This window comes from Eptatretus burgeri, chromosome 1 (assembly GCF_056783735.1).
Source record: "Eptatretus burgeri isolate ZD-2024b chromosome 1, Ebu_testis_v1, whole genome shotgun sequence".
Lineage (NCBI taxonomy): Eukaryota > Metazoa > Chordata > Myxini > Myxiniformes > Myxinidae > Eptatretus > Eptatretus burgeri.
Genome location: NC_140961.1, coordinates 35815565 through 35836892, shown reverse-complemented (window position 1 = coordinate 35836892; position 21328 = coordinate 35815565). Strand labels below are relative to the sequence as shown.

General features: G+C 44.9%; 1 long non-coding RNA gene across 1 annotated transcript; it reads right to left on the bottom strand.

The window, feature by feature from the left end:
* Positions 1-357: 357 nt before the first annotated feature.
* Positions 358-21026, bottom strand: LOC147034231 (uncharacterized). The gene is made up of 5 exons (XR_015057608.1): positions 20770-21026; positions 20488-20644; positions 8913-10089; positions 8611-8725; positions 358-1185 (listed from the first exon to the last, which is right to left on the bottom strand). It is a non-coding gene; the product is annotated as an uncharacterized LOC147034231 (long non-coding RNA).
* Between the last annotated feature and the right edge of the window lie 302 nt (positions 21027-21328).

Below are 21328 nucleotides of genomic sequence, written 5' to 3'. Positions count from 1 at the left end.
ACGAAAGGAGTGAGGAAGGGGAGGAAGGAAGAGGAGGAGGAGAGCGAGGAAGAGGAGGAGAAGGAGAGCGAGGAAGGGGAGGAGGAGAGCGAGGAAGGGGAGGTGGAGAGCGAGGAAGGGGAGGTGGAGAGCGAGGAAGGGGAGGTGGAGAGCGAGGAAGGGGAGGTGGAGAGCGAGGAAGGGGAGGAGGAGAGCGAGGAAGGGGAGGAGGAGAGCGAGGAAGGGGAGGAGGAGAGCGAGGAAGGGGAGGAGGAGAGCGAGGAAGGGAGGAGGAGGAGAGCGAGGAAGGGGAGGAGGAGAGCGAGGAAGGGGAGGGGGAGGGCGAGGAAGGGGGGGAGGAGAGCGAGGAAGGGGAGGAGGAGAGCGGGGAAGGGGAGGAGGAGAGCGAGGAAGGGGAGGAGGAGAGCGAGGAAGGGGAGGAGGAGAGCGAGGAAGGGGAGGAGGAGAGCGAGGAAGGCGGGGAGCAGAGCGAGGAAGGGGAGGAGGACAGCCAGGAAGGGGAGGAGGAGAGCGAGGAAGGGGAGGAGGACAGCGAGGAAGGGGAGGAGGAGAGCGACGCTTCACCAGACGTTGATATACACTCTTGGAAGGAGAGGGTGAGAAAGAGAGAGAGAGAGAGAGGTGTGGGAGGAGAGTGCTGCAGCTTATGAGGAGGAGACAGAGAGAAGAGAGGAGTGGGCAGAGAGTGTTGCACTTTATTCGGAGGGGGAGCGAGGAGGAGATGGAGTGGTACATATTGGTCGAGAGAGAGGTAGAGAGAAAGAGAAAAGGTAAAGAGGGAGAAAGAGGTGGAGAGGGACAGTGGGGTAGAGAGAGAGAGAGAGAGAGAGAGAGAGAGAGAGAGAGAGAGAGAGAGAGAGAGAGAGAGAGAGAGAGAGAGAGAGAGAGAGAGAGAGAGAGAGAGAGAGAGAGAGAGAGAGAGAGAGAGAGAGAGAGAGAGAGAGAGAGAGAGAGAGAGAGAGAGAGAGAGAGAGAGAGAGAGAGAGAGAGAGAGAGAGATAGGTAGAGAGGAGAGGTAGGTAGAGAGGAGAGGTAGGTAGAGAGAGCGAGAGAGAGGCAGAGAGAGAAAGAAAGGTAGAGAGAGAAAGAAAGGTAGAGAGAGAAAGAGAGGGGTAGGTAGAGGTAGAGGTAGAAAGGGAGGTCGAGGTAGAAAAAGAGAGAGAGAGAGAGAGGGGGGGTGCTGTGCTGTATTTGGAGGGGGAGTGAGGATGGGAGAGAGAGAGAGAGAGAGAGAGAGAGAGAGAGAGAGAGAGAGAGAGAGAGAGAGAGAGAAAAGAGAGAGAAAAGAGAGAGAAAGAGAGAGAAAGAGAGAGAGAAAAGAGAGAGAAAGAGAGAGAGAGAGAGAAGAGAGAAGAGAGAAACAAGAGACAGGAGACGAGAGAGAAGGAGCGTTAGCAAAGAGAATATGTTATGCTTTATTATCGTGTTATGTTATGATCGTGCACGTGTGCACGCATGCACACACGAATACATGCACACACAATATATCAGTGCTGAGCCAATATCAGAATCGGCAATCGGCATGTGCGTGCATATTACCGGTTACAATACTGTGCTGTGAACAACCCAAACACCTTGATGAGCTATCACCCTTGTTTTGGGCGAATTTCAATAAACAAATAAAAAAACAACAACATTGGATTATTGACGTTTCAAGGAGATGTGCACAAACAACATTATTCGGTATAAACAGCTGCCAATTAAAAAATTGGCTCTAATTTAGAAAACGTGTTTATACGTTAAACAGCTCGGAAATCAGGTGTCAAATATACTCTGCTTTGTAACTCACAAAGAGAAACCATATAACCATTCTAAAGCACCTAGTTCAATTTACTTACTGTGAACGATTGTTCGGAACCTGGGGACTCCCTGTCCTGTATTTCGTATAAAACTTGTTTTTCACACGATTTGTTTCACATTAAACATCCTCCATGTTTAATGTGTTCACCTGTGTAAATATCCTGAAATGGAATCAACTACAAGGGACCCATGACAATGCTTAAAGTCAGCATCCCAAGTTTTCCTCTTCAGCAATATGAAGCTGCATTACAGCCAACATTCATTTGTGGATTTCTTTGGAGTTGTCACCCTGTTTGCAGAAAAAGGCTGATCTTGTAAGTTATCATATAACTAATGACTTATAATGTTATCATTTTATACTAAATTTTGTGCACTTAAATTTTGAAATAACAGTACAGTTCTGTACATCAGAATTATCACAGAAGAATCTCACCTGCACTCGCTGAGAAAACCTATCAAAATCCTCTGGTGCGCTAGTACGCTTTTGAGCTTTCTGAGCATCTTTAAAGTGCACATTTAATTTATTTGTTTTTACCATGCATGAATACCTACATATCAGTGATGTGAACCTCTGACGATAGCTCATCTAATAACGGAGCAACCACCTCAAATAAGCTTCCACGCAAACTTACGTGCATCTGACAATTGGCTGGAGCGGTCAGGTGGCCCGTAAGAAGGGCTGCTTTGTGCTTTGCGAGTGCCTCGGCTTACGTCACATATCAACCATTCAATCAATCAAGATGTTGAGGGGTTCATTCACCACAGCATTCAAACTATCCATCTGCTGATCTGCAGAAGAGTATGGGAAACTCTGGCAGCTGGGAGGCGATTTAGCATGGACAAGTCCATCATCCGGCGCTGGAGAACAAGCAAGGCAACAATAGAGAGGATTCCAAGGACGAAGAAGGTGCTGAGGGGAAAGTCAGCAAAGTGACCTTTGATATATATATATATATATATATATATATATATATATATATATATATATATATATATATATATATATATATATATATATATATATATATATATATATGTATATATATATATATATATATACAGGATGTCCCAAAAAAATATACAACTTTTCATCTGCAAAGAGGATGGTCATAACATATGTTAAAAAAAAGATATAGGGCTGGATAGAAAGCTGAAAGGATGAAGTTTATTGTACCAATGTCAAAATTGCCACCAAAATTTAAATTTTGGGATGGAATCGTCGTTTTCTTTTCGACCACATGTTCAACGTAGGCTCCACGTTGTACGATCACTGCCTGCGAACGCATTGTCATGTTCTCAATCACTTTGGGAAACGTTTCCTGAGGAATGTTCTGGATTTCTCAGTGGATGTTTTCCTTCAGCTGATAAAGAAGCTGAGGCCCAGGGATTCCATAGATCCTGTCCTTGAGATACCCCCTCAAGAAGAAGTCTGGAGGAGTAAGGTCAGGGGAATACGGTGGCCACTCAACGTCTTCGTAGAGGGAGATAAAGCGGCCCTCAAAATGTTGGTTGCGAAAACACCTTGTTTCCCTGGCTGTATGGGGCGGTGCCCCATTCTGCTGGAACCAATGGGTTCTCATCTGGATCAGGTTGTTTCTCCTACAGGACTGAGTACGTAGCTCAGGCAGATAGAATTCCTGAATCATTTCGCGATAGTTCCTCTGGTTTACCATGCAAGTGCGTCCCTGGTCATCTTAAAAGAAGTATGGACCAATGATCCCATACCAACCAACCGCCACCCACATGGTGACTTTGAGAACAGATCGAGGAACCAGTTCAGTTGATACATTACGAGGATTTTCAGTTCCGCAGTACCGAAAGTTTTGCTTGTTTACCTCCCCGGACAAGTGAGCATGACATTCGTCCGTCATGTGAAGTATTTTGAGAAAGTCTGTATCTTCCTCCAACTTTCCTGAGAACCAATTTGCAAAGTCGAGTCGTTTACGTTTCTGTTGATCAGTAAGCACCGTTTCCATTTGAATTTTGTATGGAAAGGCATGAATGACTTGGCGAAGGATCCTCTGAACGGTGCTCTGATGAGTGTTTGTCTCGGCAGAAAGTCGTCAAATCGATTTTTTTGGACTCTGAACGACCGCCTGTCTCACCATTTCCACATTTTCTTCACTACGACCTGTCCTCTTCCGACCACTGTGACCCTTGTGAAGGGCACAGATGGTTCCCACATTGGTAAACTTTGCGATGGTGCCCTTTATTGTCCGAAAGTTTGGTGCATGGCGCAAGTGGATACCGAAATGTCTCGAGTAAAGACGTTGCACCTGTATGACACTTTTCGTCTGGTGCCAAAGTCAACAATTTTCGTCCGTTGTTGTACGGTCAGCCTTCGCATTTTTCTGGTACTTGCTTCCTATCAAAATAAACTTCAGGGTCTCTGCAAAAAGAAATGAAGCATGAGTGACAAAATTAGTGCTTTTTTAGAATGAAACGAAGCATTTTAAATGTCTATTTTTTGGGACACCATATATATATATATATATATATATATATATATATATATATATATATATATATATATATATATACATATACATATATATACATATATATATATATATAAATATACATAAATATACATATATACATACATACACAAACACATATTGTTACGGCTGTGGAAATTCGCATTACACCATGAAGGGCCCGTAGGTGAGATATCTCGAAGTACATGTGTAGTTAGCCCCAAATCCGTTGACTAGAGGGAATTTATGTGATTCATTCGGGCTGCGACGCTTTGAGATAGCCGTTTTTCTGTTCTATCTGTATTTTGAACCAACCACGTCTCAACCGCCATCACACACCAACCACCTCAACCACCACGCCAGCCATCATCACCAACTAGAACCACGCTCCAACCCTCGGACAACAACAACGCCAACAGCCATGACCTTTACCTTCACAACTCAATCCCACATCATCGCATCACCACCATTCCCAAACGGCACCATAACAATCAAACCACCACCGATAAACCCTCCACCACCCTCACCTCTCTCCTTCTACGGCCATTCCCACACCACCTGTGAACACTGAGCGTCGGGCTGTCTTGAGCTCGTTTAGCGATACGCACCGAGCCGCGAGGCAAATAGCGGCCTTTCCGAGGGAGAATTCGGATGAAGAACGCTACATGCCCACTTCTGATCCGTCCAATTAGCAAGCGCGGAACGGCTTGGCCCCGCCTCCCGGCGAGTCTGTGTGAAATCTATATACGCAAATTCTAGGATCAATGGAGGTTCACGCCCACTTTTCCTCTGTCCAATTGGCGAGCGTGGCTCTGCCCCCGAGGTCATCCTGATCCGGATATTTGCATATTGTTTTCTTCTGCCGGCCTATAAAACGGCGACCGCAAGGCGAATCGTAGCAGAGTGTGGCAGTAGCAGAGTGTGGCAGTAGCAGTGTGTGTCGGCAGGGCAGAGTGAGTCGAGTCATCGGTGTGGCAGCGAGTTGGGTTCTGCAGTCGGCTGAGGAGAGTTGCTGGAAGAGGCAAAGGAGCTCGGGTCCGAGGCGAGAAGGACGGCGGTCGGCGATGAGGTCGCGGTGTGAGATCGCTCGTCGTGGGACCCAAGCCAGCCAGCCATTCTCCTCCCCCAGGGCATCAACAATTCCCCCTTTCCCCCGCGCTGAGATAGTGCAAAAAGGGGGCCCCGTTCCCACCCCACTCCAAACGTCGTGCCAACGAAACCCGCCAAGGAGCACGGAGTCGGGGCACAGCCACGAGGCCACATCTGCGGCTCATCCGCCAATGCGTCACGAGGACGCGGGTAGGACCCCCCCCACGGTCTCGCGGACCTGGCCGCTCCTCCAGGTCACGCGCACATATTGGCCTCCAGGCCTGTCTGCCCCCTTGTCTATGAGGGTGGCTTCTTTCCTTTGCTTTTGAGTAAATGTGTGTTGGCGCCGCCTGTAAAGTAGAACTATATAAGTGTTGCCGTGTGTACGCGTATTCGGTGGTAACTCTGTGTTAATTTTTCTTTTGTTTTAACTGCGATATGTGCATTTTGACTGTTTGGCTGTATATGTGTGCTTTCCGTGTGTCGCGTAATAAATGTGCATTGTGTGAACTGTTTTCCCGTTTCGCTTCGTCCTTTCTTTAATTGAATCCCCATCCTGCTTCACGTAAAGGGTTCGTAGTGGGCTTAATATGCCCGGTAATTAATCTGAACCGTCCAGGTCGACGATAACACCGCTCGGTTATCCCGATAGCACGGAACGGACCGCTTAAGCGGTTCGTGTCCGGAGTCGGCCTGCGGCGAGGTACGATCGCCCGGTCGACCATCCGCGCAGGTACTTAGGTAGATCGAATTTGGCGAGCAACCCTATCCTGCGCGGGTGGGCAATTGGCACGGTCGTGGTGGGGTTAAACCCCCACCCGTGACTAGCTCCCGGCGTTGTTCCGAGAGGCTCACGACAGAATTCTCCATTCCGGTAGGCCACGTCCCGCGATTCGAGTCACGTGGCCGTCCGCACGCCGGCGGGCATGAATTCGCAACAATATATATATATATATATATATATATATATATATATATATATATATTATATATATATATATACATATATACATATATGTAGCCTGGTGTTGGCTCAGTGGTTCGGGTGGCGGCTTGGGATCCGAGGGTCCTGAGTTCAAGCCTCGTTGCCCGCTGAATTAATTCACCAGGGGGTTGACTCAGCCTGCCATCCTTCCGAGGTCGGCAAAATGAGTACCAGCTTGCTGGGATGACCGAGTCATTCAAGTATCCTGCGTCAGAGTGGCGACCTGTCCAGGATTGTGCCCAATAGCCAAGGAGACTGCTTCGGCAGCACCAACGCTCTGTACAGAGTATGGTCCCAATGGACATATACATATATATATATATATATATATATATATATATATATATATATATATATATATATATATATATTTACATCTTCCCGAGCCAAATTTTTTCCACCTGTCATATGCAGCTGTTTGCAAAGATTCATGTTTATGCACATCTCCCAGAAACGTCGGCAATGCAACGTTGTTTTAAAAATTTGTTTCTTGAATTTCCCCCAAAATAAGGGTGAAAGTTACTCAAGGTTTTGAGGTTGTCTGCAGTACGAACTGTTGTCGGTAATCATGCTGACGCCAATTTGCTCATTCCTGAAAAAGTTCCGATATCGGCCAAGCACACGTTTATACCACTGCTCATATATACATATAAATAAAGATCATTTTGGATCAATGGGTGGAAGGTATCAATGAAGCTGGATCATGCAGAATGGTTTTTCATTGTGACCGATTGAGTCAAACTCTTCCTTTTGCTGTATATCTAAAGGCCCAGTCACACCTTGACGTTTTAGCCAGCTTATGCCGATTTTTGGAAAATTTGTGTAAAACGCTGGTACACGTCGAATACGTTATGGGTAAGTTTTGATAACATTGAGAGCACGCTGAAAAACACTGCCATACGTCGCAGTACGCTGGCTTTAAACGTTGTACTTTTCGGTTGTCCTCAAATTTTCCATGCTTGAAATTTTAAGACTTATGCCAACGTATGACTCACACGTTCCGCATAACGCTGACCATAAGTTGTAGCCACGTTACGCGATCGTTGACACACGTCGACACACGTTACTTGTAAGTTACTCATAAGTCGAAACACGTCGAGGTAATGTTTAGTGTACCCGAAACTTATTGCTAACCTATGAGTAACGTGTTGTAGGCACGTTACGCGATCGTTGACACACGTCAACACACGTTACTTGTAAGGTATTCATAAGTCGAAACATGCCAAGGTAATGGTTGGCGTCATTTTTTTTTCTTCGGTGTGACGGTGATGTCGACACTTCGATTTCTAGTGCGGTTATAACATAATATAAATAAAAGGCTGCCGCTCAACGATTTAAATCATAACCGCACTAGAAATCGAAGTGTCTACATCACAGTCATACCGAAGAAAAAAAAACCAAAAAAAAAAAAAACGGGAACACTGACGCTAACCATTACATTGACGTGTTTCGACTTATGAGCACCTTACAAGTAACTTTTGTCGACGTGTGCCAACGTTCACATATCGTGCGTACAACTTATTCCCATCGCATGTGGAACGTGTGTCATACGGCAAGTACGTCGTAAAATGTTTAACACGTTTATAATTACAAGACGTACTCCACTTAATACGACGTATGACAGAGTACTTTAGCGTTTTATTCACGCATACGAAACTTACCCATACCGTATTCGACGTGCGCCAGCGTTTTAGACGCATTTTTCAGAGGTCGGCATACGCTGGCAAGATCGCCAAGGTGTGACTGCGATGTTGACACTTCCATTTCTGCGGCGGTTATGATTTGAATCGTTGTGCGGCAGCCTTTTAATAGGCTACGTTACATCATCGTCGGCGATACGTGCAGCGCGCAATGCATAAGTTCAACTATCGTTGGGCATAGCTTGGGAAGGCCGACAACAGGCTCAGCATTCATTGGTATAAGTTAGCTCTAACACAACGAAACGTTCTGTGTCCGTTACTAATATGTTATGCATACAACCAACTCGTTATGAATACGTCCGAATCTTTAAAAAATACATCAAAAGTTCAACGTTAGCCAGCATTTTACATCCATTTTAATACGTTGCCATTGCTGGTTAAAACATCAAGGTGTGACTGTGCCTTTTGGGAAACTTTGAGTACAGTTGTCTTGTGGCAAAAATTGAATTCTCCTCAGCACAGCCTTCCATGTATCCAAAACTATTCAACCTGAGGTAAATGTGAGGTTATGAGTAAGGTGGGGGTGAGGGGACAAATATGGGAAGAAACTGGAAATTACCGGCCTCATGACTGCTGCAGCTTTGCTCCTCACGTCAGTCACGTTATTCCCAACTTCACCGGAACTCTAACATTTGTGTTCTTTGTCTGTAACACTTGGGTACATGGATCAAAATCTGCAAATAAAACAAGGATTATTACGATTTAAGGAATGAGAGTCTGGGAAGGCGAGAGTAGAAGGGCGGGCATAATATTGAATGAGATAAGGGCAGAGAGCGAGAGAGCGAGAGAGCGAGAGAGAGAGACACACACAGATTCACAGACAGAGACACAGACACAGACACAAATAAGACCAAAGCTTACCTTGCTGTAAGCCTGGTGTTGGCTCAGTGGTTAGGGTGGTGGCTCAGTGGTTAGGGATCCGAGGGTCCTGAGTTCAAGCCCCGTCGGCCGCTGAATTAATACACCAGGGGGTTGACTCAGCCTGTCATCCTTCTGAGGTCGGCGAAATGAGTACCTGTTCCAGTGTGTGCACTGGTCGAGGGGAAGTACATCAGCAACACAGTCGCGCTTCAAGAAATGATAGCTACCCCGGCAGCTAAGCTGCCATACGACAACCTTGCTTTAATGCTTAATCCTCCGGGGATCTTTGACGGGTCGAGGATTAAACATGACCATCACCGCCGTGCCTCAATACAGAGTGCCATTTCCTGTGTTTTGTATTTTACGGCGATGGTCCCGCTTCACACAGGGGCAACAAAGGTTTCATCGGCTTGAAATGTGTCCTCTTGAAGCAGATATGACAGACAACACAATGACTTGGAGATCACAGGATGGCAGAATGCTGTCATTGTTGCTGTGTTTGCTTATGGTCTTGCTTCTTGCTGTTGAGAAGTTTCAATTGCTCTGGAAGCAGTCATTACTCCTGTGTTTGCTTCTCATCTTGCTTCTTGATGTGACGGAGTTTCTGCTGCTCTGGATTTTTATTATTCCTTGTTTTTCTTGTCTTCTTTATCTAATTATATCTTCCTGTCATTCTGCCTTTCTTCTTCTTGTATTTTCCTTCTTCTATCTCCTGCTCCTTCCTCCTTTTTTCTTTATGATCAGTTTTCTTCTTTCTTGGTCTTGCGGAGTTAAGGCTGTTCTGGTGCAGCTTTTTTGCAGTGTTTTCTTTTCGTCTTCTTTCTTACTCTCCAGGGGTGAAAGGCTATGCTGGATGCAGCTTTTGCAAGTCGTTTTTTTGGCAAGTTTGCCTCCTGTACATTTCTTTCTTTTGGTAGGAACCATCTTCCTGCAAATGAAAGGAGTGAGGAAGGGGAGGAAGGAAGAGCGAGGAAGAGGAGAGCGAGGAAGAGGAGGAGGAGAGCGAGGAAGGGGAGGAGGAGAGCGAGGAAGGGGAGGAGGAGAGCGAGGAAGGGGAGGAGGAGAGCGACGCTTCACCACACGTCGCTATGCACTCTTGGAGGGAGAGGGTGAGAAAGAGAGAGAGATGTGGGAGGAGAGTGCTGGAGCTTATGAGGAGGAGACAGAGAGAGTTGCACTATATTAGCAGGGGGAGCGAGGAGGAGGTAGAGTGGTACATAATGGTCGAGAGATAGAGGTAGGTAGAGGTAGAGATAAAGAGAAAAGACAAAGAGGGAGAAAGAGGTGGAGAGGGACAACGGGGTAGAGAGAGATAGAGTGAGAGAGAGAGAGAGGGGGAGAGAGAGAGAGAGAGAGAGAGAAGGGAGAGAGAGAGAGAGAGAGAGAGAGAGAGAGAGAGAGAGAGAGAGAGAGAGAGAGAGAGAGAGAGAGAGAGAGAGAGAGAGAGAGAGAGAGAGAGAGAGACAGACATAGGTAGGTCGAGAGAGAGAGACATAGGTAGGTCGAGAGAGAGAGAGGGAGAGGGAGAGAGAGAGAGACATAGGTAGGTCGAGAGAGAGAGAGAGAGAGAGAGAGGGAGAGAGAGAGAGAGAGAGAGACATAGGTCGGTCGAGAGAGAGAGAGGGAGAGAGAGAGAGAGAGAGAGAGAGAGAGAGAGAGAAAAGAGAAGAGAAGAGAAGAGAAGAGAAGAAGAGTTAGCAAAGAGAATATGTTATGCTTTATTATCGTGTTATGTTATAATCGTGCACGTGCGCACACATGCACGCACGAATACATGCACACACGAATACATGCACACACAATATATCAGTGCTGAGCCAATATCAGAATGGGCAATCGGCATTTGCGTGCATATTACAGGTTACAACACTGTGCTGTGAACAACCCAAACACCTTGATTCGCTATCACCCTTGTTTTAGGCAAATTTCAATAAACAAATAAAAAAAACATTAGACTATCAACGTTTTTAAATGCTTATCTTTAAATGAAGTATTTTGAAATGTGCAATTCAAGTGAAAAAATTTGCAAAATTCAATTCCCTCAGAAGCACACAGAATATCAGTCAATGCCTTGCAAGTTCAAACCAACATGGTGGAATTTGGAACACGAGGTTTGTTTCGATGTTGGAAGTTTTTTGTTGTGAAATTATTATCGGAGTATATTAATAGCTTTATATTTATCTTATATAAAGAAAGCAGATCGCTCAAAAAAGGTGAAAAAAAACAAACGATGTTCGAAATTTCCGGAAAAAAAAGGACCCCCTGTTGATTGTATTGCCATGGCTTGCGACAGATTTGATCCCGTTGGTTCATTATTTTTGTTTCGCTCCATGAAGTTCCATTTTATGCACATTCCTTCATCTTTTCTTCACTCAATATAATTGCCTGAATAGCAGAAATAGTTGAGTTTAAAGTTTTGCTGAAATAAATATACTTCGTCATAAAAACCACAAATTTGTTAAAATTTTCAGATTTCACTTCAGATTGAGACTTATTTAGTTCGTGCACAAGATCCAATTTTTAAATCAGAAATAATATTTCGATAATATACTTTAATTAGTCCATGAGAGTAAATCATGTTTCCAAGGCAAGGCATGTTTTAATAGGCTGAATTAAGACCCCTGCGAGGAAAATTAGGGCTGACCATGGATAAGCCTTTCATGGAGGTACAGTAAACTGTTTATTATCTTCAAAAAGGAATGTTTAAATTAACCTAAACACCCAATTTTCATTCTTGTACTTCCTTGGAATTTCTTGAGAATACATGCAAATTTTGTGGCCCCCGAGGTTTAATGGTTTTGGATGTACTTTGTCTTTGTCTTTGCCTTCTCCCATATCTCTCTATCTCCCATATCTCTCTATCTCTCTATCACCCTCTCTCTCACCCTCTCTCTCACCCTCTCTCTCACCCTCTCTCTCACCCTCTCTCTCACCCTCTCTCTCACCCTCTCTCTCACCCTCTCTCTCTCTCTCTCTCTCATACTAAGAGACCATACAAGTCCATCAAACATAGCTGTTGGATTACTGAATTCAGAAAATTACTTCAGACGAGAAATAAAGTCACATGGATCTGTGATAGACGTTTAAGAAATCTGATGTCATGATACCAGGCATTGTCGTTAAACTTACATGATGCGGTTTGGTGGGGCTGATCTTGCTGAGACCTTGGACATACCCGAGAGTTTGTGGATGAAAGAGAAAGCACTACCTTCACAAAGTAAAAGTTCCGTAGACATTTTGATGACCTAAATGTGGCGATCCTCCATGTTTAATGTGTTCACCTGTGTAAATACCCTGAAATGGAATCAACTACAAGAAAACCCATGACAATGCTTAAAGTCAGCGTCCCAAGTTTTCCTCTTCAGCAATATGAAGCTGCATTACAGTCAACATTCATTTGTGGATTTCTTTGGAGTTTTCACCCTGTTTGCATAAAAGGGCTGGTCTTGTAAGTTATAATATGTTGTTCTTCTTTCAGCTGCTTCCGTTAGGGGTCACCACAGCGGATCATCCGTTATGATCCGCATACTGATTTGGCACAGGTTTTACGCCGGATGCCCTTCCTGACGCAACCCTGGTCGCCTCTTACGCCACAGGGATAAGGATTGGGTTTCGCCATGATTCCGGGCTGCCCTACACCCTCTCATAGCACGGCCCAGCGCAGAGCGCCCGTCCTCAAGCGATCCTCAAACCCAAGCCTCCGAGTAGCCGGATTACAGGCGCACGCCACTATGCCCGGTTTGTAAGTAATAATATAACTAATGAATTATAATGTTATCATTTTAAACTTAATTTTGTGCACTTAAATTTTTAAATAACAGTACAGTTCTGTACATCAGAATTATCACGGAAGAATCTCACCTACACTCGCTGAGAAAACCTATCAAAATCCTCTGGTGTGCTCGTACGCTTTTGAGCTTTCTGAGCATCTTTAAAGTGCGCATTCAATTTTTTATTTTTTTACCATGCATGAATACCTGCGTATCAGTTATGTGAACCTCTGACGATAGCTCATCTTATAACAGAGCACCCACCTCAAATAAGCTTCCACGCAAACTTACGTGCATCTGACAATCGGTTGGAGCGGTCAGGTGGCCCGTAAGAAGGGCTGCTTTGTGCTTTGTGAGTGCCTCTGCTTACGTCACATATCATCCATTCAATCTATCAAGATGTTGAGGGGTTCATTCACCACAGCATTCAAACTCTCCGTTTGCAGATCCGCAGAAGAGTTTGGGAAACTCTAGCAGCTGGGAGGCGATTTAGCATGGACAAGTCCATCATCCGGCGCTGGAGAACAAGCAAGGCAACAAAAGAGAGGATGCCAAGGACGAAGAAGGTGCTGAGGGGAAAGTCAGCGAAGTGACCTCAGCTCGAAGAGCATCTCATAATGGAGGACAATGTCCAATGGAGATCGGGGGAGTGCTCATCACACTCCACAAGTTTCGATTTACCCACCGATCACATCACGTGCCTTCTGGTTGAATGGTTTGCATCAGCGAGGCCAATCGTCTGGGTGGCAGACAGACGGTTGTTCTTTGCGGATTATGCGGTTTTACCGTGTGAGACGCTCAACATAACAGTCAGGAGGTGCGTCTAATGTAGGTATATATATATATATATATATATATATATATATATATATATATATATATATATATATATATATATATATATATATATGTATTACTAAAATTCTCATCTTGTATGTATGTATATATGCATGTATGTATGTATGTTCCCGAAATACAGCCAAAACAATACACAATATCACAAAACTTTCAGGGCCACCTTACTCACCATTCTCCTGTGGTGTGCAGTATCAGGTTTCATTGGAATAGGGTAATGAAAAAAAATATTAAAAAATAAATTCCCGATTCAGTCAAGTACTCTTCGGGAGAATTTGATCAATGCAAACAACCTCAGTGGTGCAGTTCGCTTGAGCTGTCTTTTTTTTCTTGAAATTATTTATTAAAAAATCTCAAACATTTAGTTTAGACAAAGAACGATTCATTTTTAAGCATAAAATAAACATTGCCATTTTGATCTTATACTTCCACGATTCATTTTTAAGCAGAAAATAAACATCACCATTTTGATCTAACACTTCCGTGTTCATTGATAAATAAAATTGTTTCGAAGATTACGCACAATAACTTCTTCGACTTTCATTTCTCCATTTTTTTTCACATTGACAAGCAATATCAAGTTTTGTTCAAATCGGGCAATGAAAAAAAATTATTAAAAAATCAATTCCCGATTCAGTCAAGTACTCTTCCGGCTTATTTGATCAATGCAAACAACCTCAGCCGTATAGTTCGCTGGAGCTATCTTTTTTTTTTAATGATTTTTTTTTCATCAACCCTGTCACAACGGGAACCCAAAGGGGCCATGGGTCATCTCCGATATATGTATGAATATATATATATATATATATATATATATATATATATATATATATATATATATATATATATATATATATATATATATATATATATATATATATATATATATATATATATATATATATATATGAGGTGTGTTCAAAAAGTATCCAACCTGAATTTTTCGTGCGTAAGCAAATGAAGCTAGGGAGGCGTGGTTTGGTGCACGTATGGAGGCGATCCTAATTCATATGCGTGAATATTTTCCCGCCTGCAGAAGCTGTAAGTCGCCGACAGACCGCCGATGAGTGAGGAAGTGTAAGTGAGTGCCGTCGGATTTTCGTTTTTGACAAAACGGCGGAAGAACTTGAACAACGCGACTGCATCAAATTTTGTGAAAAGCTTGGCGATTCCCAAGTGGAAACGATCTGCAAGATTCAACAGGCCTTCGGGAACGAAGCAATGGGCACCACACAGATAAAAGAGTGGTACAACCGCTTCAAATATGGTTGCACATCAGTGGAAAGTGAAGCACGTTCTGGTAGGCCCTCATCATCCCGAAATGAGATCGTCATTGACCAAGTGAGGACCCTGCTGATGCAGGATCGTCGAATCATGATCAGAGAACTTGCAGACGAGGCGGGCGTCAGCATTGGATCCTTTCATTCCATTGTGACTGAGGATTTGGGCTTTAGGAGAATCTCAGCGAAGTTCGTGCCAAAGCTGCTAACGATCGAGCAGAAGCAACTCCGTTTGGAGATCGCACAGGACATGCTGGAGACTGAACAGCGATCCCAACTTCTTCAACACAGTGATCACTGGCGATGAGACCTGGGTTTATGGGTATCACCCAGAAACCAAGTTCCAGTCATCACAATGGAAGCATCTAACATCCCCGAGGCCAAAAAAAGCAAGGAAGGTCCGCAGCAATGTCGAAGTCATGCTGACTGTCTTATTTGACTCCAGTGGCGTGGTTCATCACGAGTATGCACCACACGGCACAGCCATCACCAAAGAGTACTACCAAGAGGTACTGCGTCGCCTTCGTGTCGCTGTACGACGCAAACGGCCAGACCTATGGGCAGCGGTCAATTGGCAGCTCCATCACGATAACGCACCCGCCCATTCTTCACATTTGATACAGAGTTTCCTGGCCAAACACAACACACCTGTGCTTCGTCAGGCTCCCTACTCTCCCGACATGGCTCCGTGTGACTTCTGGCTTTTCCCCAAGCTGAAAATGCCCCTGAAAGGGACCAGATTTCAGTCCAGAGAAAACATCATGCAAAATGCAATGGACCTGCTGCGCGCCATCCCAAAAGAGGCGTTCCAGCGCTACTTCCGACAGTGGCAGAACCGTTGGGAGAAGTGTATGGCAGCCCAAGGGGACTACTTTGAAGGAGATTAGTGTAAGTTTGTTGTATCTGGATACGAGTATTTTTTACGAACAAAGGTCGGATACTTTTTGAACACACCTATATATATATAAATAAATAAATGTGTATATGTGTATGTACAGTGGGGAGAACAAGTATTTGATACACTGCCGATTTTGCAGGTTTTCCCACTTACAAAGCACGTAGAGGTCTGTAATTTTTATCATAGGTACACTTCAACTGTGAAAGATGGAATCTAAAACAAAAATCCTGAAAATCACATTGTATGATTTTTAAATAATTAATTTGCATTTTATTGCATGAAATAAGTATTTGATCACCTACCAACCAGTAAGAATTCCAGCTCTCACAGACCTGTTAGTTTTGTCTTTAAGAAGCCCTCCCATTCTCCACTCATTACCTGTATTAACTGCACCTGTTTGAACTCGTTATCTGCATAAAAGACAGCTGTCCACATTCAATCAATCAGACTCCAACCTCTCCACAATGGGTAAGACCAGAGAGCTGTCTAAGGACATCAGGGACAAAATTGTAGACTTGCACAAGGCTGGGATGGGCTACAGGACAATAGGCAAGCAGCTTGGTGAGAAGGCAACAACTGTTGGCGCAATTATTAGAAAATGGAAGAAGTTCAAGATAACAGTCAATCTCCCTCGGTCTGGGGCTCCATGCAAGATCTCACCTCGTGGAGCCTCAATGATCATGAGAAAGGTGAGGCATCAGCCCAGAACTACACGGCAGGACCGGGTCAATGACCTGAAGAGAGCTGGGACCACGGTATCAAAGAAAACCATAAGTAACACACTACGCCGTCATGGATTAAAATCCTGCAGTGCATGCAAGGTCCCTCTGCTCAAGCCAGCGCATGTCCAGGCCCGTCTGAAGTTTGCCAATGACCATCTGGATGATCCAGAGGAGGAATGGGAGAAGGTCATGTGGTCTGAGACCAAAATAGAGCTTTTTGGGTGAAACTCCACTCGCCATGTTTGGAGGAAGAAGAAGGATGAGTACAACCCCAAGAACACCATCCCAACCGTGAAGTATGGAGGTGGAAACATCATTCTTTGGGGATGCTTTTCTGCAAAGGGGACAGGACGACTACACCGTATTGAGGGGAGGATGGATGGGGCCATGTATCACGAGATCTTAGCCAACAATCTCCTTCCCTCAACAAGAGCATTGAAGATGGGGCGTGGCTGGGTCTTCCAGCATGACAACGACCCGAAACACACAGCCAGGGCAACTAAGGAGTGGCTCCGTAAGAAGCATCTCAAGGTCCTGGAGTGGCCTAGCCAGTCTCCAGACCTGAACCCAATAGAAAATCTTTGGAGGGAGCTGAAGGTCTGTGTTGCCCAGCGACAGCCCCGAAACCTGAAGGATCTGGAGAAGATCTGTATGGAGGAGTGGGCCAAAATCCCTGCTGCAGTCTGTGCAAACCTGGTTAAGAACTACAGGAAACGTCTGATCTCTGTAATTACAAACAAAGGTTTCTGTACCAAATATTAAGTTCTGTTTTTCTGATGTATCAAACACTTATTTCATGCAATAAAATGCAAATTAATTATGTAAAAATCATACAATGTGATTTTCAGGATTTTTGTTTTAGATTCCGTCTTTCACTGTTGACGTGTACCAATGATAAAAATTACAGACCTCTACGTGCTTTGTAAGTGGGAAAACCTGCAAAATCGGCAGTGTATCAAATACTTGTTCTCCCCACTGTATGTATGTATGTGTATGTCTATGTCTATATTATATATATATATATATATATATATATATATATATATATATATATATATATATATATATATATATATATATATATATATAGAAATATATATATATATATATTGTTACGGTTGTGGAAATTCGCATAACACCATAAAGGGCCCTCAGGTGAGATATCTCTGTAAGTGCATGTGTAGTTAGCCCAAACCCATTGTATAGAGGGTATTAATGTGATCCATCCGGGCTGCGACGCTTTGAGTTAGCCATTTTTCTGTTCTATCTTTTATTTCAAACAAACAGCATATCAACAACCACGCCACCTCCACCATCTACGCTACCACATCTTAGCCACTCGCCATTCAGTAGGCCCTGTGCGGTTACGATCTCCGGGAACAAACAAGAACCAACAACGATGCTCGGGGGTTTTCCCGCCTGTTTCTCCCGTCAAAATTCTCCGCGCTCGGTGTGGGAGAAGTGCGATCCGAGCCAGGGGTCAAAGGTGAGAAAAGGTGGGGGCCTATTTTTGGGGGAATAATTCCCTGGCTCTGATCCAAGACTGACTTCCCCGGCCCCCGCACGGCGCGAGGTGGAGGGAGAGCGAGAGGTCACGCCCCCCTTCAAGAGGCTTCTCCAAGAAGCTCGAAGGGAGGCGGGGCCGAAAACGGGGCGGAGCGAAGGGCGGAGCCCCGCGCTACAAAAGGCAGACAGGACGGACCTTGGGGGAGGTGGTTGGTCGAGAGTTGGTCGAGGGAGTGGTTGGTCGAGGGTGGTTGGTCGGGTGGTTGGTCGAGAGTGGTTGGTCGAGAGTTGGTCGAGAGTTGGTCGAGTTGGTTCAGGTTGAGTTGGTTCTTCGAGGCTTCCTGTCAACTTGTCTTGTCGGGGGAAGAGTCCTGCGGTTTGGCGAGCGGCCTGTCACGAAGGTACGGACGGGAGACGCGGCAGCGCCGGTTGTGAGGTGGACCTGCGCGTCCGGACGAGGAGTGCCAAAGAGGGTTCGCCGGCCGCGAGAGAGGCCGGGGCCAGGCATGATCACGCTGACGGTCGTGGGAGAGGGGCTCACCGGCCACGAAAAGGGAAGTCGCGACTTCTTTTTCCTTTTCCTTTGCTTTTTGTGTAAATGTCTGTGGGTGGCTTCGTCTGTCAAGGAGTATTGTTTTAAGTGTTGCCGTGTGTTCGCATATTCGGTCGTAGCTCTGCATTGTTGTTGTTTTAAATTGATAGATGTGCATAATTGTTTTAATTGCTACAAGTGTGCTCTCCGTGTGTCATGTAAATAAAGTGCTTGCATGTTGAACTGTTCCCATTTCGCTTTGTCTTTTCTCCATTGACTCTCCATCCTGCTTCACGTAAAGGGTTCGTAGTGGGCTTAATACGCCTGATAAGTAATCGGAACCGTCGAGGCCGACGATAACACCGCTCGGTTATCCCGATAGTACGGAACGGACCGCTTAAGCGGCCCGTGTCCGGAGTCGACCTGCGGCGAGGTGCGATCGCCCGGTTTACCCTTCGCGTGGGTACTTAGGTAGGTCGAGTTTGGCGAACAACCCTATCCCACGCGGGTGGCTGATTGGCACGATCGTGGTGAGGCCGAAAGGCCCACCCGTGACTAGCTCCCGGCGTTAGTCCGAGAGGGTCACGACAGAATTGTCCGTCCGGTGGGCGACGTGCCGCGATTCGAGTCACGTGGCCGATCGCACGCCGGCGGGCGCGAATTCGCAACAATATATATTCACCAAGTCGATGCTTGTGTTAGAGCTAAGCTCACGTAAGAGCTGAAAGAGCTTGCATACCAAGTCGAGGCTCATTTCCTGAACTCAAAGCTGTTTTTAACTGTTATGTTGTTTCTCACCAGTGTGCCAAAGAATATATATATATATATATTGGCATATACCCGTGCTCTGCACGGAGTTGAATGGGTGGCAAAAGGTGGATGAGACATAATAGTTGATGTTATGGGAAGCTGGGGAGGGTGTCATTTGGGATGTGATGCACGATGGTTACATGTCCTTAGTTTTCTCAAGGACCTCCCTGTAGATGACATTTTGGGTGAGTGTCTTGTTGCTGAATAATCCTTGTGAGGAATTATTGTCCACTTTGATAGAAATATAGGAGGAACCTCTTGCACGTGAAAATGCAACATATAGTTGGCCATGGGAGAATACAGGGGCTGGGAGGTATATTCCGAGTTTGTCAAATGTTTGGCCCTGGGATTTGTTTCTGGTCATCGAGTATGCGAGTCTGACTGGAAATTGCATCCTCTGCAGTGTGACTGGAAGGTTGGCGTCTGATGGGGCAAGTTTAACATGATATAGGCTGAGCCCTTGACTGAACAGGAGCAGTGGAGGGTGACCGAGAAACAGAATGCAAATTTCAATGAACGGCACCTTTTGGCACACATCCGACGATCGAACACCGCTTGGATGCTTTAATTTGAAGATCACACACGCAAGACACAACACAGGTAACGATGGCGGTTGATATTGACAATTAATGTAATGAACGGCAGTTGTTTGGGTGCATCCGACAATCGAACACCTCTTTAATTTCAACAGTTAACTCACACACATTTAAGGTTCAGAATCTATTGTCGGACACCGCCTTTTCGGAGAACAAAGAAAAGAAGAGAATCCGGGCAATGAAGGGATGACCTCATACCCGTTCCCTGGTTCCCCCAACCTTCAGATTATAGCCTTTGATGTTCTCTGGACGTAGGCCTATTGCAACTTATTTTCGGGTGTTTTTAATATGTACGTTGGATTTCAGACACAAATTAACAGTCGAAGAGGGCGTGTTCAGTCCAGGAAGTTCGGTGGATTTCATACACAAATTGACAGTCTAAGATGGCATGTTCAGTCCGGGAAATAGCCGATCCGGGTACATCATGTTGGCAGAGCTCTGGCGCTCATCGTTCCCCTCCTTCCACGCTGATTTTTAAAACATGACAACCATTGCTGATGTTCTGAGCTGTACTATTTATTATCAGTTGTGTTTATGTTCAGTGCTTGATGCAATGACTACTCCCTTACTCTCGTTCATAATCTTTGGATAGATGGCAACACTTACCGGACAGCAGTTCAGCGATGGCGACCGAACGGGAATAAATGCGGCCGTCGATGGGTTGAAAATCTTGTTGAAGCCACGTTGTCATCCAATTCCAGAAATTTAGTGCATTGTCTTCGTCACATTAAGAAACCCCAGTATATGGGAAATGAGCACATTCCTGCCAGCGGTTTCGGAGGAGAAACGTCAAATGACATGCAGACATTAACAGAAATAATATTTTTTAAAAATAAATCTTCACTTTAAATACAATGTTTCTTGTAACATTTTTTGTGTCAAATTCACCTGAGGTAGTCAGCATGTGCAGAAGAGGGTTTTACATTGCAGACGCTGTTTTCTTGAAGTGGCATTAAGCCTCTCGGCAGTGACGGTCTGTCGCCGACAGACGTAATGACGTCAGTGAATGACCGATGATGTCATGAGGGAATTACGCCTCTCAGCGGTGACGTCACATGTCGCCATGCAAACGAATGTTAAAATTAGAAAATCACCCAAAATTCCCAAACCTCTCCGTCTGGCGCGATCTTACATAGCCCATGCTGTTCATTAGACCACAGAGCACCCGCATGCCGAAAGTGGCGACAATCTGTCCGGCAGTTTTGGAGGAGATACGTCAAATTCCGCGCAGACGTTAACAGAAATAATATATATATATATATATATATATATATATATATATATATATATATATATATATATATATATATATATATATTGTTTTGGTTGACGAAATTCACAAACCACCATTCAGGTCCCTTAGGTGAGATATCTCTGTAAGTATATGTGTAGTTAGGCCCAAACCCGTTGTTTAGAGGGAATAAATGTCATTCAGTCGGGCTGGGAC